Source organism: Momordica charantia (assembly GCF_013281855.1).
Source record: "Momordica charantia cultivar OHB3-1 chromosome 1 unlocalized genomic scaffold, Mcharantia_2.0 BLBB01000001.1, whole genome shotgun sequence".
NCBI classification, from domain to species: Eukaryota; Viridiplantae; Streptophyta; class Magnoliopsida; order Cucurbitales; family Cucurbitaceae; genus Momordica; species Momordica charantia.
This window is the reverse complement of record NW_028275157.1, coordinates 5,437,493-5,464,217: the sequence shown is the minus strand read 5'-3', so window position 1 is coordinate 5,464,217 and position 26,725 is coordinate 5,437,493. Positions and strand designations below refer to the sequence as shown.

Sequence of the window (26,725 nt, the reverse complement as noted above, 5' to 3'; positions counted from 1 at the left end):
GGTACATAGGCAGCGTGTTTGACTCTCTTTGTGGTTAGCTACTCTTTTCTAGTAGATTTATGATGCTTAGGGATAATGTCTGCCTAACCATGCTTATAAACTGTTCTTTATGCTTGGGTATTTAGCAACAGAAGTTGTAGATATTTATTTTTTGGTGTCTCAGAAGGGAACCCAGTCGATTTGAGCATTAGCTGCGATTTTATGCTAGAGCGTCTTCAGTGAGCGAGTGAAGGTATATAGTAATCTCCCTCGTTATCATCTCATCATTTGTTTCTCCTTTCTGTTATTTTTGTCAAAGCATTTCCCTGCCTCAAAAATCTTTGATTTACAGCATTTTCTTTCTTGGAATTTCTTTATGTGTTTTATAATATTTTACTTAGTTCTACTTATACAACATTGATTATCTTTTATTTGCATTTTGTTGTATTCCTTAGTCCCTGTGGATTTCGACCTTGTTTATATTACAATCGACTAGAATAGTGTATACTTGCACTTGCATTCACATTAATTGTGGACATGCAACATGTAACAACCGCTTTGCAATTTCCCAACTTTGGAAGCTGTTAGGGTTGACTTTTTACTACTGAAATGTGTGTCGGTAGGCCTTGTTGACCATACAAATGAACCATTTCCCATCATTATTAGCTAAAAAGGTTTACATATTCTTAAAATTAAACATGCATAGAACATTTTTGGATAATTTGCAATATATGGTACTTTAGAAAAATGTGAGAAAAATACGGTCAAAGTTTGAAGAAAATCACAAAAAAACTTTTTCCAGGAATTGCACTTGGCACATTTTTTAGGTCAACTTGGTCAAAACGTGTGTTTCACTTAATGAAGAGCAAGAGAGTCATTTCCAACCTGTTTGAATCAACCCAAAACCGTGAGTCCAAGTCAATGAAGGGTTGTTGAGATAATCTCAACCCATTTCCACCTAAAATGGATGGTAGTTCAACCAACTTGAAGGCCTATAAAAGGAAGCGACTCCCCCAGCTGCAAATCATCCATTCTCATCTCGTTTTCATCTTCCTTTCTCTCCTTATTAGCTAGAGAATTTGTTCATAAGCTTTAGATTTACCTTTTAGTTGTTCTTGTATTTTCACTCTTTTACTTATCGTAATGCCTTTAATTGGTGTTTGTACTTTCATTCTTCATCTATTCTGTTCTTTTAAAGTTCTTAAGTGAGTTTACACGCCCCTCACACTCGAAGTAGAATAAGGCCACGCTAGAATGCCTTGTACATTATTATTTTTCATTTAAATTCAATGGAAATTAGTTCTTTCATGTTCTTGTGCGTTTTGTTTTCTTTAATTATGCACTAAGTTACTTATCAACCTCTCTATGGAATGCCTTAGTCAAATGATTTGATTTTCGAACATGCTCGGGATTTGACCAGATTACGTCTAGCCCAATCTTGGGTTGGTTTCTAAAAAATTGTCTTTACGTCTTTTTTCTATTTGGCCAATGGGAAATAGATTTATGCACTAAATGATAAGCGCTAAGGTTGCTCGTGTTTACAAAGCTAGAGGTCCTTCTAGGATCCTTGCAAACATTCACAAAAACGACTAACTTACCGAATGATTCCAACCAACAGTAAGGTTAGAAGATGAATCACTCTTAGATCGGACTTAGAATCTATGATAGACACTCCTAGATCCTAAGACGACTCACTCCAGAATTAGCTTGATCGAGACTAATCCAATGAATCGGTTTAAGGAACAAAAGTTCTTGAATTTCAATATGTTTAATCTTAAGTTCTCCCCATAACAAGAGCATTCCAAGCCTTTAAATAGGCCAAATGGTCGTTCAACATAAGAACACCAAAAGTTTTTCAAAATACTACTTAATGCAAATTGTAGAAAATAAGACATGCAAATTAAAACTTGATTGCACATCATTCTAGACACTTAAATGCGGATCAGAAAACGTAGTCATGCTTAAAATGGTCTTATCTATGTGCTGTAGGAGGCGCTTCACATTTGGATGACATTTGACAAGTTTTGACTTCACAAACTCCCAAGGGGTGCAATCTGCCAAGGCACCTGTTCACAATTATGCACACATTTTTTGTCCTCCGTGCCATCTCTCAAAATAGACAACTTTTCCCGTGCCATCTTTGCTCCATTCTCTTCTTGACTCATTGAAGTAACATTACGAACAAATTTGGGCTCAAAACTCTTTGTTGATTATTGTGCATGAACAAGCTTTTGAAGGTGCAGTGTGAAAGCCTCTTGAATCTTCTTGTCTTGCTTCTTGTAATTGCTCCTTTGGTACATGTAATTGGTCACAAATGGATTCGTATCACTAAAGCCTGAAAAGGGTGTGTTAGGTAAAATAATAGGAAACCAATATAGGAAGTGACTTAGACATAAGCACATAAAACACAATCCTAGACATAAGCCCTCGGACCCATAAATGAAAATGAGTTGATAATCATTTTCTAGGATTATAATCACACATAGAAATATGATTGCAGATTACCCTACCCTCTACAGCAACAGAAAGCGGTTCTGAAAGAGTCAAACTCATATTTCCAAGATTTAGCCAAGTTGTGGCTGGTGCATTTTCTCCAAAGTGTGTATGTTCCATATTTTTCATCAAAACTAAGGTAGGAAACAGAGAGGTTGAGTTTTATTGAATTGCTTGCAATTTGAATCCCCAAACAACAACATTTTATCTTTATTTTCTTCATAAACCACAATTGCATTTTGAATAATTCACTTCTGTAAAACCGTTTTCAGAAGCACAAGTCCTTGAGGATTCGATCTTGGATAACTCCCAAGTATTACTTGTGACTGTGTACACTTGCACATGTCTCTTATCTTTTGAAGGTAGAGAAAGCCCCAACAAGTTTTTGGCGCAGTTGCCGGAGACTAATTAATTTTCAAATTCATTTTCTTTTGAAGCGAATTGTTTCATATTGTGATTGTTGCATATCTCTTATTCCTTGAGATCATTTGTTATATCTAACCTTAAAAGGGTAATTTTTTTTAGCACTAAGACTTTGTTGCAGGAGTCCCTAAGGAGGTTAAGGTGAGAACAGAGATCAAGAAAACAAAAGAAAATTCGAAAGAAAAAAAAAGAATGAAAAAAGGTAAGAGACGTTACTTGTATTGAACTAAGAAACCAGCAGGAGTGTTTGAAATGGATGTGCAAATGATGTATAACCTTGACGTGGGAAGTAGCATGCCGATAGCTCCTCTGAATGAATTTTGTTGTGTATGTTGTGGTGATAGTCATCATTCATTTGAATTTTGTCCATCTAATCCTTCATCTTTTTATCATCTAGGTCAACAAGGGAACCAACAAGAATTAAACTCTTATTCAAAACCACACTACAACCATAATGTAGATGATCAAATTTGAATTCTCTTGGTCTGCACACACTGCACACATCAACCAACATTCATCACAAGCACATTTCCTAAGAATTCCTGACACAACCTCAACAAGAGTATGAACAACCATGAATGCTAGAACAAATGTAATCATTGGAAATTTCTAGCCTTGAAGAAACGATGATAGATTTTATGGCAAGAAATGATCAAGCATTATGTAGGCTGCAGATCCAAATGGAGCTGGTCGATGAGTTGGGGAATATTCCACTAGAAGCGTTTCTTAACAATGAGTAAGGTGAGGCAATCAATGTATGGAGCAAGCTTGAATATGGCAAACCTGAGCTCCTAGTGGACAACAATGATCCACCAGTCCCTGAAGTGATAAACGTGGTATGGAAGAATAAGGAAGCTGAACCCGAGAAACCGGTAGAGGTAATTGAGCATGAGGTTACAATGGACCTAAACTCGTCACCTCTCAATATTGGACCACTTTTCCCTTTCTCTCGACAATCTTTGGAGACAAATCAAGATATAAAGAAGGGAGAGCTGACCTAACCTTGCAAGGATCAAGTAAATGAAGAACTAGAAGAAGGTGAGATAGATTCGGACGAAGGATTCTAAGTTAAAGTTTCACCCAAAAGTCCAATTTTCAAAAACTAATGCATACATGTAATATTGTGCTTTGAAGAAGCGAAATTGCAGCATGGTAGTAGAAGAAGAGAGATCAAATGAGCTTGAGGAAATGAGTGAAAGTTGAAAACCTGCAACGTTCTTTAAAGTAAAATATGTAGGAGGGAAGTTTGTACATTACTATCATGCTTCTTTACTTTTAAGTATTTTTTTTATCCTGAACCTTTTAATAATTTGATTTTCTTTGTACAGGATTGAAGTTCTCAATAACATAAGCAAGACAAAGAGCAACGGGCATTCTCCCATAAGAAGGAACAGAACAAGACTTAAATATGCAAGGCCCATAAAAAAAAAAAAGCCACTTGGTGGCCATTATTATTATTTTGTTTTTACTCATTAGTTGAATCGAGGTAGTTTTATAACTCTTGGTTTGTTGTTAACAGCATGTTATTTTGTTCACTTGTGCTTAGTCACGATCTTTTCTATGTAGAAGTATTTGCATTAGTTGGACAGTATGTTGAGATGTTTTGTGGATAATATATATCATACATAGTATTACATGTTAGGGTCATTGGCATTCCATGGACCCTGTGCTCCTCATCTTACTTCATACCTTGTTTGCTGCTGTTTAATATACTCTTTTGTTATGCTTGCTAAGGGAATCACTAGTCTTGATTACCTTGTTGAGGGAATTTTTATGTAAAATATTTTTTGTCTAATTTTTGCAAAATTTTTATACCTTTTGTTATGTTTCTTTGTTTAGATTTCAAATATAATTTTTGTTTTTGCATTTGAATTTTGCATGATCAAGATTTTGGCTATTTCAAAATTGTGCCAGACAATTTAAGAAAAACAAAACTTTGGAGATTTCTGAATTTCAATTAAGGATTTTCATGGGCGTATCTTGGGTTTGTTTTAAATGGGCTTTGGGCTATTTAAAAACATAAAGGCCCCATTGTTAAAACCCAAGATGTTTTAAATGAAAAAAAAGCATTAATCTTTCGTCCTCATTTGTGTTTTTCATCTCCAAAATCCCCAACTTGTTTTCAAATTTTTCTCATCAAATCATCAAGAATCCCAAAAATCTCTCATACCCCTCTCATTTTCGGCCAAGTTAGGTTAAGTTGAGGAAGTTTTTTTTTTCGTTTTCAAGCAAAATGCCGAGAATCCATGGAAGGCTTCTCCTCCTCCAAGCCATGCGACAAAGAGAAGGGGAAGAAAAAAGTGATGCTACCACCACCTACTCCACCGGGTATGATCCCTCTTGAACCCCCTCATATCACTCATGAAAGGATAATTTTTTATCCTAGGGTAAAAAGAAAGAAATTAGAGGAAGCTTTAAGAATAAACCCTAGAAAGAACCTATAAATAATTCGTGAAAGTTCTTAAAAAATGACTTTAGAAACCCATGTTCCTAGGGTTAATGAAGGAGGCCATAGTGACAAAAAGATTAGAAGAATTAACAAGGTCTACCTTAGAAAAACCCATTCTGTGGGTGATAAAGGTTCTGATTTAGAAGAAATAATTACTAGGATTAATGAGAGAATTGACATTGAGAATAAGAAATGGGAGATTAGGGATAATGATAATGAAGATATTTGTGCTAAGATAGCAGAACTAAATGAAAAATCACAAAGATTTATGGATAATTCAAAGAGATTGAGTGGAGAAATTCAATTAGCATTAGATGATATGAATAATAGCCGTAGGTTGGATTTCTCTCAAAATAACATCGTTTCTGAATCTTTAGAGTTATGTATCCCTCACCCTCCTTCCATTAATGTTGCTACGGATGTAGAAGTCAATAACATGTTAGTGGTGATTCTGAGCGCAACACAGAGCCATTGGAGCATTCAGATTTGGTCACGGTCGAAATTTTGGAGAGTACTCCACCGACCACTCTACAACGTATTTCGTCTCCCACTTTTCCAAATTTTATTTTGACTAAAGAGCCTTTAGTTTTTTATGATTTAGAACAGGAAGGGACGACGTCAAAAAATCGACGAAATTTTGGTGGTTTTGAATGAAGCAACGGGGGAAAATCAATTAGGGGATGATGGAAATAGTAGAGAAGCTCAAGAGAGGCTGAATGTTGATGGAGAAGATGAGGATCTTGGAAATTTACCCCAAGAAGTCCGTGGAGATGAGTGTGAGGAAGAAGAAGAAAACAACGATATCTCCCAATATGAAGTTCGAATCCGTACTCCGGTGCATGAGTCGCAGCAAGATAAAGAGGAGGCCCTATCAAGTGCAAGAAGGAGTATTTGGTCCTATGGATGTCCAAAATAAGGCCACAAAGGAATCATCTTCCTTTTATTCAAAAGTTATGACCCCTTCTTTTTCGAGTTTGAATGTTTATGACCCAAACTTTATTGCTACAGTAGAGAACCTAGAGGAAGAAGTGTGTTTGGCCAAAGTGGTGATGAAAGCAAAGAAAAAGAAAAGTATTTTCTCCGACTCAAATTGCGCCTGGCACAATTTTGAGACCTTGCACCTAAGCCGCTGTAGTGCGTTTGGCCGTCCAAAAAAAATTGAGGCTGATCCATCTTAAAAAGACAAGAGGCCTAGGCCACTTGGAGAGGCAGAAGAGCAATTTGAAGAGACCAATGAAGAGGAGCTCACTACTACCAAACAACAACCATCAAAAGCCAAAATGGTGAGGTTGGAAGTGAAAAAGCCGGACTTCACAACCTGTGGTATCTTGGTTGAAAAGGGTTTTGACGAGGAACAATAACTTGTGCCAGAATATGTCAAGCGACGATTTGTGTAGAATGGTTGTGGGACTTTGTTTGCTCCACCCAACACGTGTGTCAGAGGCTTTAGGAAAAGAATTCTACGTTGCCACTCACCCAAACCGAGGAGATGCCGTGAGAGTAATGGGTAAAGTGGTAAGATTTTCTCCTTCGATTATTAACACTCATTATGGGTTGAATATGTTATGAGATGTTGGTGCATCCAACGGACGAACAAGTGGATCGCGTAAACTCTTATGTAGACCACACAAGTCATGTACCGTCTCGACAACAGAGAAGCTTTCGTTAAAACCCCTTGATATCAATGAACAAGGCACCATGTGGAGTTATGTGGTGAAGAATCGGTTGATCCCTACTTCACATGATGCCTCCATCAAACGTAGTGGGTGATGATGGTGAATATTATAATGAGGGGCATTGAGTTCAACTTTGGCAAACTCATAAGGAAAGAGATTCGGAGTTGCTCGGAGAAAATGGTAGGTCCACTTGTTTCTCCTAGACTACTAATAGAATTATGTTTGCAAGCAAGTGTATAGGCTGATGATGAGGATGTAATCACACCTAAGAAGCCGGCCACGTCCATAAGTAGAGTTTGGGGTTACTCGATCATTCGCGAGGAGGATTCTCCCACTACTGCCTCATATCCCGAGACCCGAGGTGTGGTTACGAGATAACAATACGATGAGTTAAGGCGCAAATATGATCTTCGCTTGGCTACTCATCATGCTACATATGAGTTTCTCAAGGAGCTTTATGGAGATGATGCACCTTTACTCCCCAACGAACTCAGGCTGATTTGCCATCTTCTTCACGACATACCATCTCTTCCACTGACGATGATTCTTCAGATGATGATGATTAGGGGAGTATCTCTCTCTTTTTGCTTGAATATTGGATATTTTTTTGTTTTGATAGTGTATGTTTTTATTTTTTTAGTTTGCTTGATAGGTTTTTTAGGTTAGTTTTGGTTTTAGGATAGTTTTGTGAGATTTTATGCTGTTAGTAAGAAATATTTGTTGTGTTTCGGGATGTTGCTTTAAGTTCAAACTTTCCATACTTCCTTGTTCTAGCTACAAGTTGATCCTCAGCCTCTTGAATAACATCTTTTCAAAACTTTCAGCATTCTCTTCTTTTTAATGAACAACTTTCCTTAGTTCTTTATTTTTGTATCATGTCAATGACGATATTTTAAGGGCATGAATAGGTTAGATTTTCTAGTTTTATGATCAAGCCAAAAGTCATTTTCCACTTTTTGTTTTGATTATAAACATGTGTTCTGTTTCTTTTTGTTTTAAAACTTAAACTTTTTTGTGCGTGTGTGGAAGGGGAGGGTAGTGTGTGTGTCTTTTTGTTTTAAAAAGAAAATGCTTTTTACATTTCAAAAAAAAGTTAAAAATAAAATACAAGCAATAAAAAATAATCTTATGCAAAAAAGAGTCATATGCAAGAAAATATTTCGAACAAAAATATGAAAACAAGAGTCGAAAAGAAAAAAAAAATCAGGTTCAAAAAAGAGTCTTGAGAGAAAATAAGAGTGGAGGAAAGAAAAGAAAAATAAAGTGAGAGAAAGACAAAAGTGGTATGAAACATGAGCGACAAGAAAACACACTTACTTTTTCGCGAGTCACCACTGTACACATTAATTTATCTTTAAACGGGTGGTATTAGCATCTTGGAAGGTAGTAGCCTACATATTAAAGTGACTTCTTGAAATCCATTGTCGACATCATTTTATGTCGGGTTGCTACTTATAAAGTTTTTATGAGTGGCTGTGGTTGGAAACCAATGTTAGTGTGTGGAAAACCTCAAGGGCTAGTAGTCAATCCATGTGTCTTCTTGATGTAAAACTTTTTGAATCAAAACGGAAGTGTGCACATTCCTTGGTTTTGTAAAAAGTTGTGTGTTTTTGAAAAGAAGAGGATTTAGAATAATTTTTATTTTCAAAACAAGAATGGTTTATGACATGTTGGCTTGAGATTAAATTTACGAGGTTTCGCTTATGGAGTCCTTCCTGAGACGAATATGATCCGATAACTTAGAATCTTTTAGATTGTTGATCATTCATCTTTCTAGCATGTTGATTGTAATGGATTTGTTGTTGTTGTTTTTGTTTAAGGAAAAATGGCTAAGTTTGAGAGTGTGTTAGGATTGACTTTTTATTGCATAAATGTGTGTCGGTAGGTCTGTTTGACCATAAAAATGAACCATTTCCCATCATTACTAGCTAAAACGATTTACATATTCTTAAAGTATAACATGCATAGAATATTTCGGGATAATTTACAACATATGGTAGTTTAGAAAAAATATGAGAAAAATGTGGTTAAAGTTCGAAGAAAATCACAGAAAAACCTTTTTCGAGGAATTGCGCCTGGCGCATTTTTTAGGTCAACTTGGTCAAAACGTTTTCACTTAATGAAGGGCAAGCGAGTCATTTTCAACCTATTTGAACCAACCCAAAACCGTGAGTCCATGTCAAGGAAGGTTTGTTGAGAGAATCTCAACTTATTTCCGTTAAAAATTGAGGGTAGTTCAACCAACTTGAGGGCCTATAAAAGGAAGCCACTCCCCCAATAGCAAAATCATCCATTCTCATCTCGTTTTCATCTTCCTTTCTCTCGTTTTTAGGTAGAGAAATTGTTCATAAGCTTTAGATTTACATTTTAGTCGTTCGTTTCTTGTATTTTCATTATTTTACTTATCGTAGTGCCTTTAATTCGAGTTTGTACTTCCGTCTTCATCTAATCCGTTCCTTAAAGTTATTAAGCAAGTTTACACTCCCCTCACGCTCGAAAGAGAAGAGGGTCAAGCTAGAACGCCTTGTATGCCGTTATTTTTCATTTAAATTCAATGGAAATTCCTTCTTTTATGTTCTTGTTGGTTTTCTTTCCTTTAATTATGCACTAAGTTATTTATCGACCTCTTTGTGAAATGCCTTAGTCAAATGATTTGATTTTCGAACATTCTCGAGATTTGACAAGATTGCGCCAGGCGCAATCTTGGGTTAGTTTTTTAAAAAATGTCTTTACGTCATTTTTCCATTTGGCCATTGGAAAATTGATTTATGCACTAAAGCCCAACTCAGAGAAGGGTGGGTTGGGTAAAGTAATAGGAAACGAATATGGGATGTGACTTAGACATAAGTGCATAAAAAAGGTCTTAGACATAAGCCCTATGACCCATAAATGAAAATGAGTTGATAATCACTTTTTAGGATTGTAATCACACATATAAATATGATGGTAGGTTACCCTAGCCTCTACAGCAACCAAAAGTGGCTGGTGCATTTTCCCCAACCAATTGCATTTTGAATCATTCACTTATTTAAAACCATTTTAAAAAGCACATGTCCCTGAGGATTCAACCTTGGATTACTCCCAAGTATTACTTGTGACTCTGCACATATCTCTTATCTTTTGAAGGTAGAGGAAGTCCCAATAGAAGCGCTTGGATCAGTTTCAGTGTAATGACTCTTTCTATTCTATTTTTCCATATGCAAACGTTTTCATCTCCAATGGTCCAAGTCCGATCATCGTGCTATTGCTCTGCATCTCTATGATTCGTCCAGAGCCCACAATAGGAGTATTTTAAAACCCTTTTGGTTTGAGGAATACTCGTCTCGGAATTCAGATTGTGAGTAGGTCGTTATATAAAGGGATGCCCATTTGTCTGTTACAGAGACCTCTTTCTCTTTCTCGGACAGTATTCATGCCTCCTCCTCAACTCTGGGCTGATTGGGTCATTCAAACATCCGGTAGCTTTTTAAACATATCAAAACACAAAAAAACAGCCCTTGCATATGCTTACAACTAGCTTCTACCCCTTGATTCCACTCTTATTCATTTATTGGAGAATGATTTTTCTGGCCTTTTAGAGCTTCTTAAAACATTGACTCAAATGGGAAGATTGCAACACTAAGTAGTTTCACAAAAATGGTTCTATGAGGAAAACATGTAACACTATTCGGGGCATCGCAAAAATGATAATGGTTGCTAGATGGAAGACTTGGATGCGATTGAAAATACTTTCATTACCAAATTTTCAATCTATTTTCACTTATTCTAATCCTTCAACTTCAGATCTTGAAGCCATTATAAACCTCATTCAACCAAGTGTATCTCCATAGATGAATTCTCACCTTTTTGCTTCCTATGGTCTAGAGGAAATTGAGGCTGCCATTAAACAAATGTTCCGACGAAATCTCCTAGTCCATATGGCTTTCCATCTCTTTTTTATCAGAATTATTGGAATAGTGGGGCCTAAAATGGTGGAAGCTTGTCGTCCTAAACAACAATATGGAGGTCTGGCCCTGGAATAACACCTACATTACCCTTATTCCAAAGGTGAAGCAGCCAATGTTGGTTTATGATTATAGACCCATCAGCTTGTGTAATGTCTCTTATAATATTATCTCTAAATCGATTATGAATCGTTTGAAGAATGTCATTGGCCTAGTTATTTTTGAAGCGCACTCAGTCTTTATCCCTCATCGGGCTATCACCAATAATCTCATTATTGCCTTAAGTGTCTTCTTTATATTAAAACCTATAAATTTGGTATGAATGGTATGATAGCTCTTAAACTAGATCTTAACAAAGTTGTTGATCAAGTTGAATGGATTTATCTTGAGTATTTAATGAGGAAGATGGGTTTAAATGAAAGATGGATTTTGCAAATTATGCATTCCCTCTCCACAATCAATTTCTCTATTCTTATAAATGGCTCTCAAAGGGGTTTTCATTTTCCCACTCCAGAGGAATTAGGCAGGGAGACCCCATCTCCCCTTGTTTCTCCTTTGTGTCGATGGTCTCTCATTGTTGATGAATAATGCTAATAGAATGGGCCATCTTACAGGTATCAAGTTTGATGTTCATAGTCCATGCATTTCTCACCTCCTCTTTGCAATTGACTACCTCATATTTCTTAAATCTTCGTAATCGAAATGCCTAAATCTTAAACGACTTTTGGAGTGTTATGGTCTAGATTTAAGGCAATGTATTATCTTTTCAAAATCTGCCATGCTTTTCTCTCCTAATGTCAATCCTGAAAGCCATAACTATCTCCAAACCATTCTTAATGTAAAATTGGTAAATGACTTTGGCTCTTATCTTAGGTTGCCTTCATCTTTCTCTAGATGGAAAGGTTTGGATTAGGCATTCCTAAAGGACAAAATTTGGAAATCTATGCAAGGCTTGAAACGTTTTTTCTTTTTAGTTGGAGGAAAAGTAGTTCTTATCAAGAGTATTGGTCAAGCTATTCTATTTTATGCCATGAATGTCTTTCGTCTCCTTAAAAGGATTTTGCAAGGATATCTCTCGAATTTTCGCTCGTTTTTGGTGGGGATCAACTAATGACACTTAGAAAATTCGCTGGATTTTATGGGACAAAAGTGTACTTTCCTAAACAGCTGGGTGGTCTAAACTTTAGAGACCTTAAAGGCTTTAACCAAGCCTTCGTAGCTAAGATGGTTTGGCGAGTTCTCTATAATCCCAACCTCCTGGTCTCCAAAGTCTTAAAAGTCAAGTACTTCCAAAATACTTATGTGATTTCTGCTTCTAATTCCAATAATTCTTCTTATTTTTGGAAAATATTTTTATGGGGAGAGATCCTCTTGTCAAAGGGTTGTGTCCCGTGTTGGAAATGACTCTACTATAAGAGTTTTTTTCAGATACATAGGTGCCACAAACCCTTACCTTCGCCCCATTACTATCACAAATGGAAATGCAGAAATCCATGTGGCTGAGTTTATTGACCAAGAAGGGAATCAGGATGTAAATTCTGTTGCCAATTTCTATTATGGCGAGGATAGAGATTGGATTCTAGCTTTGCTTATAAGTTCATGTAATTTTCAAGACACTTGGCTATGACACTATGACAAACGAGGGACCTATAACGCAAAGAGTGGGTACAAGCTTTTTATCCACCTTAAGTGCAATGAGGTGTCTACCAGCAATGAACATTAAGGTGAAAAGTGGAAAGTTATATGGAGCTTATCTTTTCCTCCTAGAATAAAATTATTTTTATGGAAAGCAGTACATGAGCATCTCCCAACTACACTTAATCTACATAAAAGAGGAATGAATGTGTTACCTCTTTGCTTGTTATGTTCCTCTAGGCTGGAGCGTACGTTCCACGCCATTTTTCTTTGCAAATGAGCTCAAAAGATATAGGATCTGCTCTTCCCCTTTCTGCCTCTATACGCTGCTAACACGAATCTCAATTACATGGATTTGTGGCTGGATCTCATTATCAAAATAAAATTAGATGAAAGGGATTTAGCAGCAATTACCTGTTGGGCTATTTGGAGCGACCGAAACAATGTGATTCATGGGAAACCTATTTCTCTTCCTAAAATAAAATGTGATTGGATTAGCTCTTATATTCAAAATTTCTCACATGCCCAAGTTGGAATCTCTTGGTTACCTAAGGTGACTCGTCAATTTCTTCGAATTTCCCAATGTTAGACGCCTCCACCAGACAATCACTAGAAGCTTAATACTGATGCTTCATGTTATCGCATTTCTTCAGGACTTGGATTTGTTCTTCGCAAGTTGGATGGGGATTTGGTGGCCGCAAAATTAATGAACATTGCCCATCCTTTAACATCTTTGCTTGCTGAAATCAGAGGGATTCTGGAAGGCCTGAAGTTCGCCCCTTCGTTAAATTGCTCGCACGCTCAGTTGGAATCTGATTATTTCATGGTGATCCGCTTGATTCGTGCCAATATTAAATATTTAGGAGATGAGATGAATTTTTTGATGGAGGTGAAAGACTTAGCCCTATTTTCCAAGTGTAAATCAATTCATTGAAACCAACACAAAGTTGGGTAAAAACCTTTTTACTGTAAAGACCATTATGTTAAAAGGGTTGTGATGTGGACCAAGAAAGCACCATTGTCATTCCTCAAAGTCCCATAACGAGATCAAGAGCCAAGAAGCTACAACAAGCTTTACTTTCTCATGTTCAATACTTGGTGAGCTCGGTTAGGGATGATCAAGAGAGGGATGAAGCTTTTCAAGTCAATATCTTCCAAATAGAGCTTAAGGGAGGCGTTGCGTTAAATGAACTCTAATTTTATTTAAAGGAACTGAAGTTGAAGTGGAGTTTAACTCAAGTTGCATTAATGTGTTTAAAATAACATTTTAGTTAGTCGGTGTTATGGCCAACTTAAGTTCCATTAATGTGTTTTAAATTACATTAGGTTTGTTTTGGAGGCTATAAATAGCCTAGCATGTTCCTTTTGAAAACAAAATTTGATGAGTAAATGAAAATAGCCATTGAGCTTCAAAAGCCTACAGCTTGTTATTCTTTGCAATTCTTGAGTGTTAGATTTGCATGCTAGAATAATTCAAGTAGCCTTGACCAAGCTATCTTGTGGAGTTGTTCGAATTTTGAGTTTTGAAACAAGTTTTCTCTACTCTTGATCTTAATCATCAAGGTAAATCCGTTCTAACTTCTTCCTTGGGTTGAAATCATCTTGATTTGGGGGTTTTAGCATTTGTGATCTAGGGGTTTGTATAACCATAAGGGTTCTTAGATCCAATTGGCTATTGTTTTCATATCAGGTTGTAGAAGTAATCCCAAAAGAGATTGAGAAAAGTATGACAAAAACTCATCTTTTGTAAAATTTCTAGATTATTGAAAAGCCCTCTGGCATTAAAATGGATGTAGGCCAAAGTGCTGAACCACTATAATGTTTTGCGTATCTTCCTCTATCTTCATCTTCTTCATTTGTACAGTTAGTGTGTGAATAAAACTAAATGTTTGCTGAACCTAAGTAAAAATCCCTAACAAAACTGGTATTAGAGCAACGTTAGAGGAAATCATCAACAACTTAAAGCAAGATTCACAACATGGCATTAACAAGATTTGAAAAGGAAAATTTTGATGGAAAGGGTGACTTCAAGCTTTGGAAAGCCAAGATCAAAGTTGTTCTTGGACAACAGAGAGCATCAAAGGAAATTCTTGAACCAGAAAAATTGCATCATACCCTTATAGGTGAAGAAAAAGAAACTATGGAGGAAATAGTGTACGACACTATCATTTTGAATCTGAGTGATAGTGTATTAAGGCATGTAAGCCCTAAATCTTCCTCCCCATTTGCGTTTTTCATCTCCCAAAATCCCGAACTTATTTTCAAATTTCTCTCATCAAATCTTCAAGAATTTCAAAAATCTTTCCCACCCCTCTTATTTTCGGCAAGGTCGCGTTGAGTTTGTGGGTGTTTTTCGTTTCGTTTTGAGCAAAGTGCAAAGATTCCATGGAAGGTTCCTCATCCTCTAAGCCATGCGATAAAGAGAAGGGCAAGAAAAAGGTGATGCTACCACACCACCTACTTCACCAGGTTTGGTTCCTCTTGAACCCTCTCTTATCTCTAATGAAAGGATAGTTTTTTATCCTATGGCATAAAGAAAGGAACTAAAGGAAGCTTTGAGAATGAACCCTAGAAAGAACCTATGAATAAGTAGTGAAAGTTATGAAAGAAGAACTTTAGAAGCTCATGTTGTTGGGGTTAATGAAGAAAGCCATGATGAAAAGAAATTAGAATAGTAGTTTAGCAAGGTCTACCTTAAAAAATCAATCTGTGGGTGGTAAATGCTATGATTTAAGAGATAAAATTGTTAGGATTAATGAAAGAATTGTATTGAAAATATAAAAAAAAAGGGAGGTGAGGGTTAAGGAGAATGAGGATATTTGTGCCAAGATAGTGGAACTAAATGAAAAATGGCAAAGATTTATGGAAATTCAAGAAAATTGAGTGGAGAAATTCAAATAGCATAGATGATATGAACAATCGCCATAGGTTGGATTTCCCTCAAAATAATTTCTTATCCGAATCTTTAAAGTTGTCTATCCCTCCCCCTCTTTCCATTATTGTTGCTATGGATGTAGAAAGCCAATAAGAGGTCAGTAGTGATTTCGAACATGACACAGAGCCATTGGAGCATTTGGATTCAGCCACGGTCGAAATTCATTGCGAAATTGCACCTGGTGCAATTTTTTAGAGCATTCCACCGCCCACTCCATGAGGTATTTCGTCTCCTAATTTTCCAGATCTTATTTTGACTAAAAAGACTTTAGGTTTTTATGATTTAGAACCATCGCCATAGGTTGAATTTCCCTCAAAACAACTCCTTATCCGAATCTTTAAAGTTGACTGTTGGGACTTTCTCTACCTTTAAAAAAACTAGAGACTCATGCAAGCGCACACAGTCACAGTAATACTCGGAAGTAATCCAAGGTCAAATCCTCGGGGACTTGTGATTTAGGAATGATTCAAAATCAAGTAATGTCGTGAAATGATTCAAATATGCAATTGTGATTTAGGAAGAAAAATGTAATGAAATGTTGTTGTTTGAGGTTTTAACTAACAAGAAATTTAATAAAACTCAACATATTTGCTTCTTACCTTAGTTTTGATGCAAAACATGGAAAACACACTTTGTTGGAAAAATGCACCAGAGTTCTACTATTTCACTATCGCTTTTGGTTGCTGCAGAGGCTAGGGTAACCTACAATCATATGTCTACGTGTGATTACAATCCTAGGGAATATTTATCAACTCATTCGCTTTATGGGTCAGAGGACCTATGTCTAGGACCATGTTTTATGTGCTTATGCCTAAGTCACATCCCAAATTGGTTTCCTATTATTTTACCTAACTCACATTTCTCAATGTTGTGCTTTAGTGTATAAATCAAGTTCCCACCGGCCGAATGGAAAAAAGATGTAAAGAGAAGTTTTTAGAAACCAACCCAAAAAAGTGTCGGGCATAATATGGCCAAAATCCCGAGTGTGTTCAAAATCAAATAATTTTGACTAAGGTATTCCACAAAGAGGTTGATTACTAATTTTGAACATAATTAAAGGAAAGTAAATGCACGAGAACATAAAGGAAGTATTTTTCATTGAATTTAAATGAATAAATAAGCCGTACAATGAGTTGTAGCTTGACTCTCTTCTCTCTCGAGCGTGAGGGGAGTTGAAACTCGCTAAATAATTTTAAAAGAATAGAATGAACAAAGAATGGAAGTAAGAACTTGAATTAAAAGCAATACAAAAGGTAAAAGCCTAAAAACAAAGAAACGAACAACTAGAACATAAACATAAACCCTAAAAACGTGTCCTACAACTAGAGAGCAACTAAACAAAGATGAAATGAAGCTTGGAAGGAATGAAATTCTGCTGGAGGAATGACTTCCTTTCATAGCACCATAGGTTGGTTGAAACTCCCCAAAATTTTAGGTGGAAATGGGTTGAGATTCACTTTACATACCTCACTTGGACTTGGACTCACGGTTTGAGATGTGTTTGAACATGTAAAAAATGTCCTCATTGCCATTCATTAATCAAAACGTGCCTTTTGCCATTTTGTTCTCCAAAAATGCACCGAGGGCAATTCTGCACAAAACATATTTCTGTTATTTTTTTCCAACTTTGACCGCAGTTTTCTCATATTTTTTCTAAAGTACCATAGTTTGTCTTCTATGAAGAAATTTTCTGTGTATGTTCTACTTTAAGAATATGTGGTTCTTTTTGGTAAATAATGATGGGAAATGGATCAAAATCGTGGTCAAACAGACCTCCCGACACATGTTTCTGTAGAAAAAAGTCAACCCTAACATTGTCTATCCCTTCCTCTCCTTCCATTACTTGTGTTATGGATGTAGAAAGCCAATAACAGGTTAGCAGTGATTTCGAGCATGACAAATAGCTATTGGAGCATTTGGATTCAGCCACGATCGAAATTCACTGCGAAATTGCACCTAGCGTAATTTTGTAGAGCACTCCACCGGCCACTCTACGAGGTATTTCGTTTCCTAACTTTTCAGATCTTATTTTTACTAAAAATCCTTTAGTTTTTTATGATTTAGAACAGAAAAAGACGACGTAAAAAATCTTCGAAATTTTGGTGGCCTGTAATGAAGCAATGGGAGAAGATTCATTGCAGGATGATGGAAACAGTAGGGAAGCTTAAGAGAGACTGAATTTTGATGGAGAATATGAGGATCTTGGAAATTTATCCCAAGAAGTCCATGGAGAAAAGTGTGAGGATGAAGAAGGAAACGACGATATCTTCTAGTTTGAAGTGCGTATGCACACTCCGATGCATGAGTCATAGTAAGATGAGGAGGAGGCCCCTATTCAAGTGCAAGAAGGAACATCCGGTCCTGTGGATATCTCAAATGAAGCCATGGAGGAATCATCTCCCTATTCTTCAAAAGGTATGTCCTCTTCTATTTCAAGTATGAATGTTTCTGACGAAAAATTCATTGCGACTGCAGAGAACTCAGAAGAAGAGGTGTTTTCACCAAAGTGGTGACAAAAGCAAAGAAGAATAAAATTTCAGCCCAAATTGCTCTAGGCACAATTTCGAGACCTCGCACCCGGGCAGCTGTAGCACATTTGGCCACACCAAAAGAAGCTGAGGTTGGTCGATCTAAAAAAGCCAAGAGGCCTAGCGTGCTTAAAGAGGCAGAAGAGCATCTTAAAGGGTTAATGAAGAGGAGCCCAGTTCTACCGAACAACAACCATCAAAAGCAAAAAGGGTGAGGATATAAGTGAAACAACTTGACTTTACAACCTGTGGACTCTTGATTAAGAAGGGCTTTCATGAAGAATAAGAGCCTATGCTAGAATATGTCAAGCGACAACTTGTGGAGAATGGTTGGGAGACATTGTTTTCCCCACATATACGTGTGTCAAAGGCCATGGTAAAAGAATTATATGCTACCATTCACCAATACCGAAGAAATACTGTGAGAGTAAAAAGTAAAGTGGTAAGATTCTCTCCTTCAATAATTAACACTCATTATGGGTTGCCGGATGTGTTTGATGCAGTAGCGAATGAAACTTTGTGCATCCGACGGACGAAAAATTGGAGGAGGCACGTAAGCTCATTTGTAGGCCACACAAGTCTTGGATCGTCTCGACAACGGAGAAGCTTTCCTTAAAACCCTAGCTATCAATAAGCAAGTCACGATCTAAACGTATGTGGTGAAGAATCAGTTGATCCCCACTTCCCATGATGTCTCCATCGAGCGTAATATGGTGATGATGGTCTACATTTTTATCAAGGGCATTGAGTTCAACTTTGGCGAACTCATAAGAAACAAGATTCGGAGTTGCTCGGAGAAAATGGTAGGTCTGCTTGTTTTTCCTAGTCTTATATAAGAGTTATGTTTGAAAGCAGGTGTGGAGGCTGATGATGAGGATGTAGTGACGCCTAAGAAGCTGGTTACATCCATAAGGAGAGTTTGGGGATACTCGATCGTTCGTGAAGATGATTCTCCCACTACCACCGCGGATCCTAAGACCCGAGCTATGGTTACGAGAGAACAATAAGATGAGTTAAGGCGCAAATATAATTTTGGCTACTCAACATGCCGCATGTGAGTTTCTCAAGGAGTTGTATGGAGATGGCGCACATTCTCTCCTCAATGAGCTCAAGGCCAGCTTGGCTTCTTCTTCACGACCTACCACCAGTTCTACCAGCGATGATTCTTCAGACGATGATTAGGGGAGTATATCTCTCTCTTTGCTTTGATACTTGATGTTTCAGATCTTGATCTTGTATGTTATTTCTGCTTTTAGGTTGCATGTTAGTTGGTTTAGGTTATTTTTAGTTTTAGGATAGTTTCTGTGAGATGTGCTGTTAGTGAAGAAATATTGGTTGCATTTCTTCATATCGCTTTCAGTTCAAACTTTGCATGCTTCTTTGTTCGATCTACAAGTTTGTCCTTACCTATTGGATATCATCTTTTCTAAAACTCTCAGCGTGCTCATCTTTTTGATGAAAAGTTTTCTTTTAGTTCTTTGTTTTTGTATCTTGTCAATGAGGACATTTGAGGGCATGAATAGGTTAGATTTCCTAGTTTTATGATCAAGCCATAAATCATTTCCCCATGTTTTGTTTTGGTTATAAACATGTGTTCTGCTTCTTTTTGTTTTAAAGATTAAACTTTTTCATTGCTTTGGAAGTCCTTGTCCTTTTTGTACCAAATTTTGCATCTTTCAAAATTTGTTTCCCCAGCGAGGACACTATTTTCCTTAATGTGTGTGTGTGTGGGGGGGGGGGACAGAAGTTTGTGTCGTTTTGTTTTAGAAAGAACATGCTTTTTACGTCTTGAAAAAAAGTCAGAAAGAAAATTCAAGCAATAAAAAAAAGTCTTATTAAAAAAAAAAGAGTCATATGCAAAAAAAAAAATTGAGAAAAGAGTCCAAAAGAAGAAAAATCAAGTAAAAAAAGAGTCTTGAGAGAAAATAAGAGTGGGGGAAAGAAAAAAAAAAGTGATAGAAAGACAAGAGTGGTAAAAAACAAGATGGCAAGAAAATGCACTTACTTTTCGTGAGTCCCATTGTAGACGCCCATTTATCTTTTAAATGGGCGACATTGGCATTTGGAAGGTAGTAGCCTACATATTAAGGTGACTTCGTGAAAACCATTGCCGACATCATTTGATGCCGAGTTGCTACCTAAAAAGGTTCCATAGTGGTTGTGGCTGGAAACTGATGTTAGTGAGTGGAAAACCTCAAGGGCTAGTAGCCGGTCCACATGTCTTCTTGATGTAAAACTTTTGAATAAAAACGGAAATGTGCATATTCCTTAGTTTTGTAAAAAAAAATTTTGTGTTTTAGAAAGGAAGGAGATTAGAATAATCTTTATTTTCAAAACAATAATGGTTTATAGAATGTTGGCTTGAAATTAAAGTTAGGAGGTTTAGCTTGTGGAGTCCTTCCTGAGACGGATATGATTCATTTACTTAGAATCTTTGGATTATTGCTCATTCATCATCTAGCATGTTGATTGCTTTGGATTTGTTGCTGTTGTTTTTGCTTGAGGACAAGCAAATGGCTAAGTTTGGGGGTATGTTAGGGTTGACTTTTTACTGCAAAAATGTGACTTGGTAGGCTTGTTTGACCATTTCCCATCATTATTAGCTAAAACGGCTTACATATTCTTAAAGTAGAACATGCATAGAATATTTCTGGATAATTTTCAATAAATAGTACTTTGAAAAAAATGTGAGAAAAACGTGGTCAAACTTTGAAGAAAATCACAGTTTTCTATTTTGCAGGAATTGCACCTGGTGCAATTTGGGCAGTCAATACCTCCAAAATACGTGTTTTACTTAATGAAGCAAAAATCGTGAGTCCAAGTCAATGAAAGGTTGTTGGGAGAATCTTAACACATTTCCTCCTAAACTGGTGGGAAGTTCAACCTATTTGGAGACCTATATAAGGGAGTCTCTCCCTCAGCACTTCATCATAATTTTTCCATCTCAAGTTGGGTCTCATATAGCTTTAGTTTTCGTTTTCCAGCTTTGGAGTTCATAGGAGTTAGGTTTTAGTTGTTTTTTCTTTGTATTTTCAAACTTCTACCTGTGGTTTCTCTTTTATTTCAAGTTCTTACTTTCAATCTTCATCTATTATGTTATTTTAAAGTTTTAAATTAAGTTTATGCTCCCTTCACGCTCCAAAGTGAAGAATGTCAAGCTAGAAATCCTTGTACGCCGTTATTATTCATTTAAATTGAATGAAAATTACTTTTCTTATGTTTTCGTGCGTTTTATTTCCTTTAATATTCACAAATTTAGTTTTCAACTTCTCTTATGTCTTTTTTCCATTTGGCCTTTGGGAAATTGATTTATGCATTAAAACCCAACTCTGAGAAGGGTTGGTTAGGTAAAAAAATAGCAAACCAATATAGGTTGTAACTTAGACATAAACACATAAAACAAGGTGCTAGACATGGGCCCTCTGACCCATAAATGCAAATGAGTTGATAAATACATTCTAGGATTGTAATCATACATAGAAATATGATTGTAGGTTACACTAGGCTCTGCAGCAACCAAAAGTGGTTCGTGAAAGAGTAGAACGAAAATTCCCAAGTATAGCCAGATTTTGGCTAGCCCATTTCCAGTGTGTATCTTTCATATTTTCAATCAAAGCTAAGGTAGGAAGCAGAGAGGTTGTGTTTTATAAAACTACTTGATATTTGAAACCCCAAACAATAACATTTGCCACTGTTTTTCTTCATAAACCACAATTGCATTTTTTAACCATTTCACTTTACTACTTTATTTTGAAAGCACAAGTCTCCGAGGATTCGACCTTGGATTACTCCCAAGTATTACTTGTGACCGTGTACGCTTGCACGTGTCTCTTACCTTTTTAAGGTAGCTAGAGACAGTCCCAACACCTACCTCCTTACTGTAAAACAAGAATCAACGGAGAGTCTCAAAGAATATGTGGCTCGCTTCAACGAGAAAAAATTACAAGTAAAAGATCTTACCGATAGAATATCATTACTCACTTTCATATCTGGTGTAAGAAATAAAGAGTTGTTATTCTCTTTTAGAAAAAGGGCCCCAACAACTTTCTCAGAAGCATTGAATCGAGCCCAAAAATATATGAGCGTAGAATAACTACTCCATTCAAAGCGGGGTCTTGACATAACTCAAGACCGATCAGATCAACTAGACGCTTTGAACAAATATACCTCTATGACGGTCTCACTCGAACAAGAATCGAATAAGAGCAACGAGTGACGTAGAAATTATACTACACCACCTTAAAAGGTCATAGGACTGTTGGGTTTGATGCCCTAAACTTGTGGTTTGTAAACATAAAACAAATATTTATTCAATGAAGTTATTATTGATGTTTCTCTTAAGATTGCATTAACCCAAATCCAGTAAACTAACATCCGAGGTTATGTCATGTAACTAGAACAGTATATAATATAGATATATATATAATATATATTTGATATACAATGTATATATATACAGGTGGATAATGTTAAAGTAGTAACCCAAAGGGTCTATAGTATATGGATAAGGTTAGGTACCTTATCCTGGTAACACTATGAATACGACCCACTTTGTAATAATTATAAATGACTTGATACAAGTCGTTAGTTTGGAGACATGCGAGTGGAGTTATCATATACAATGAGTTTTTATAAGATCGGACTGAGAAATAATTAATCTTTAGCTTTAACACCGTTATCTAATAGATTAATATTTCAATAGGATGACTAGGTAACTTAATCTCAATCTTTAGTGAGTTATGGACTCCTGCCTGTTATGGCTCGTCCTTTGATTTTTATGGGTGAGAGTGGCCCGAGTTACTAACTCAATATTCCTACCATTTTGGGGACGAGACCAAATGGGGAGCTGGGAACATAACTAGCTACACAAGATGCAATTCACTTCTTTCCGACTTTAGGGTAAGTAGATGAGTGTTCTCTTAAGTGCTAACCTCAGGACTTGAACAAGGGGCCCCACCCTCTCACTGATCCGAGAGGGACTTCCGATTATTGGTCGGACCATAACCGGGTTGTTCATTAGAGGATCAGTAGTACTTAAGGTTAAGATGTAACACATGGGTAAAATTGTAATTTGACCCAACTGTGGTTACAAATACTCGTGAAGGATTGACTTACTGTTAATAGTCAAAATCCATGAACGCAAAATATTCTACAATGTGAATAGTGCAACTGTGGGTCTTTATTAGAGTGACTGACAGTTAATGAATGTTGATTAATATGGTTAATGAGTTTAATCAATTAATCTCGTATCGTTGGAGCTTCTGATCTATAGGTCCATTAGGTCCCTTTGTTAGCTCGTAAAGGATAGTTAAGAACATTTAGTCTTGAAAAGATTTGGAATTGTTCAAATTTGCTAAATTGTATTAAAGTTAATTGTATGAGATACAATTAATACAATGTATGTTGATACATTAAGCTAATTTTGAATTGGATTCAAATTATGAAAGAGATGGATATTAAAATTTGATTCTAATATGGTTGATTAATTTAGTTTAATATTTAATTAAATTAAGGGATATATTAATTTGGTTAAATTAAATTAGATTTATTTAAATTAATAATTGTTTTTGTAATTAATTAAATTAGATTTAATTAATTTTTATTTAATTTAAACTTTTTATTTAAATAAAAGAAACAAAAGGAAAATGGTGGGAAGTAGGGAGGTAGTGACTTCCCCATCACTCCTCCATCGATATAAAAAAGAGTTCTCCCATTTCTTGAATAGGTTGAATGAGTTTCGGAAACTCTAATGAAAAACCTCTCTCTTAATCTCTTGATTTTCCAATCAATTTTAAGACGATGCCCACAAACTGAGTTCTTAACGTCTAGAGGATAGCGAGGAAGGCTTTTTGGTGACGTTGGTGTCTACATTGAAGAAGTGTCTTCAAAAGTATGTTTCACTGGTTCCTTTTTAATAATGCTTATGTCTTTTCTTTGTTCTATTTCCAAAACAAGATTGAACCACACACGTTCACACGCTTCCGCTGCGGAATTCGATCCCTTCAATTGGTTTCTGATCCTAGGTTCTGCTTTCGATCTTGTTTTGAATAACAAAGAAAAGTATCGTGGGTATTTTGCTTTACATTTGATTTATGTGGTTTGCAAATAAATGTTTTCGGTTTTTGGCATCAGATTTACAGTTTTTCATTTATTTGATCATTGTATGGGCCCGTTATTTTAGGCGTTTAAGTTTGTAAATCGAGTCTGTAAGTCTGTGTCGTTCGTGGCAATGAGTTGTTGTGCAAGAATACTAGAGAAGTGAAGAAAACTGGAAAGTTCCACGTGCAAATTGGGCGGATAGTGCCTCGGCGCTAAGCAACGCTTAGGCTCTGGGCACGAGCGCCTACGCACCGAGAAATTATTTTTTTTTTTTTGTGTTTTGTTTCATTTCTTGTAGGATGTAAAAAATTTGTCTATTTTGTTATTTAATTATTGTGCATTGTGAATGTATAGTTAATTAAATATATGTTGCACAAGAGTACGTCATATAGTTTAAAATCCCACCATACGTTAAGCATGTTCATGCATCATATGTATATAATAGTTATAATGTATAATAGCATGATTTATTTTCATAATTCATTAATATAAGTGTTGTATTAATTAGATGAAAATAAAGTTGCATTGAGTATGACATTACTTTAGTAAATATAAATATTATATTTATGTATGTCATTGATGCATGATTATAGTTTCAATTTCTTTAAATTTATAAGTGTTATAAGTTTGGTGAATAGAAATTAAAGTCTATAATCAAGACTTGCATGCAAAGTCTAGGTCTTTAATAATTAATTTTAAAGCGGTTTGAAATTGATTTGACCTTAGATTATATACTTTTATTTTTGGTTTAAATATGTTTAAAATAACGAAATAAAATGTCGATATAAAATATTGCCTATAAGGGAACCCTGTCTAAGGAAGGTTCTATCTAGGTTAAGGTACTTAAGCTTACCGTAAGGGAACACCTCTACATGAGAACCGACCTGGGAGTTGCATTAGTCAATATTTTATAGCATACAATAATGTGATTAGTTCGTTAAAGTGTTTATTGAACTAAAACATTAGTGTTAAACAAATCCAGTATAAAAGTTATATTGGGCAAACTAATAAACTTAGATAATATCATTTAGCCGGAGTTTAACTAAGTAATAAACCCTAGTTTAAAATACTAAGTGGGAGGCTTAATTGTATATATAAAATATTCCAAGTATATAAGATATATGTGGTATATATATAGAATTTTCCCCTCACGTTCTCTGTATAAGTTCACAACGTGTGTTCCATGATCGGTCGCGTGTCGCATTGGGCATGGGCATCCCTACAGAAAGTGTTTGCATGGTTCAATACCAAGGTTAATGGAAAAAGTATTGGAGAAGGACGTGTGACAACACATCCTACCATCTCCTCCATTGGTGTGCAATGTGAGGTTTCATACACGACCTGCGTGTCGTCCTGGAGCGGACCATCCCTATGGAGGGTCTGTTGTATGAAATCAAATTCAGGGTGAACTCCATAATGTTGGATCGATATGACAACACTAGGGGGGGTGAATAGTGTTGAAGATCAATTTACTAAAAATTTTCAAATTTAAGCATAAATCAAATAACCAAGTAAACTTTTTAAACAAAAACAATTTATGCAATATTTAAAGCAACTCAAAATATCATGAAACAAATATTCAAGATAAGCACAATATATATTTGCAATAAAAGAAAATATACTTAAAAGATAAATTGCAATAAATAAAAATAAGGGATAGAGAAAATGTCACGCAAAAGATTTATAGTGGTTCGACAAACCCTCGGCCTACTCCACTCCCGGAGCACCTCTCAAGATTTTCCACTAAGCACGATCCTTTTACGGGTTCAAGATCGGAAACCCGGTCCTTTTGCGGGATCAAGACCAAACCTTACAAACCGCTCTTTTTACGGGATCTAGAACTAAACCCAACATTTTTCTTGGGACAAAGATTAAAACCCACACTCCATTCCTTTTACGGGGCTCAAGAACAAAACCCAAATAAGTGTGGAAATAAGATTTTTCACACACTAAAACTCTCAAATAGAGTAGATTTACAAATTTAAGCTCACAAATACATTAATCCTCACAACAAGGAAATCTCTCACAAGAATAAAAATGAAAGTAGAATTGAGAACTTAGAGAGAGCAACAATAGATTATAGAAGATTTGAATAGTAAGAAAATTGGTATGTATAAAATGGGACAGGAGAGAGGTTTAAATAGGAGAGGAAAGTGGGTAAAATTGATTTGAAACTAAAATCATCTTGAGTCATTGGATCTTAATGATTGAAGATGAAAGGTGGATATTGAATTCTAAAAAGTAATGATTACATTATATTATAATATAATACATAATAATAATATAGTTATAATATAATATATATATGTGTAACGGTGAGTAGGATTTTTTTTTTCAAATGGTAACTTCTTTCTTTTTCTTTTTTTTTTCAAACATCTACTTTCTTTTTTTGTCTTTTCTCTTTTTTTTTTACTTCATTTTTTTAATCTCTTTTCATTTTCTTTCTTTTTTTTTTAATAATTCAGCTCGTGTGTCAGCATATGATTCGCCCATGTCATCTTCTCGGGTATTTTTCGTTCGACTTGTTTCGATCATAACTTCTTCATTTAAACTCCGATTTGAGC

The 26,725-nt window shown here is 35.9% G+C and overlaps 1 long non-coding RNA gene across 2 annotated transcripts; it reads right to left on the bottom strand.

Annotated features, from left to right (window-relative positions):
- Window positions 1-1,713: 1,713 nt before the first annotated feature.
- Window positions 1,714-13,481, bottom strand: LOC111020120 (uncharacterized). Of its 2 annotated transcripts, XR_015789350.1 has the most exons (5): window positions 13,148-13,481; window positions 13,014-13,072; window positions 12,815-12,925; window positions 3,112-3,288; window positions 1,714-2,314 (listed from the first exon to the last, which is right to left on the bottom strand). It is a non-coding gene; the product is annotated as an uncharacterized LOC111020120 (long non-coding RNA). The 2 variants fall into 2 exon arrangements; XR_015789349.1 differs by lacking the exon at window positions 3,112-3,288 and having other exon boundaries at window positions 13,148-13,475.
- Window positions 13,482-26,725: the final 13,244 nt, after the last annotated feature.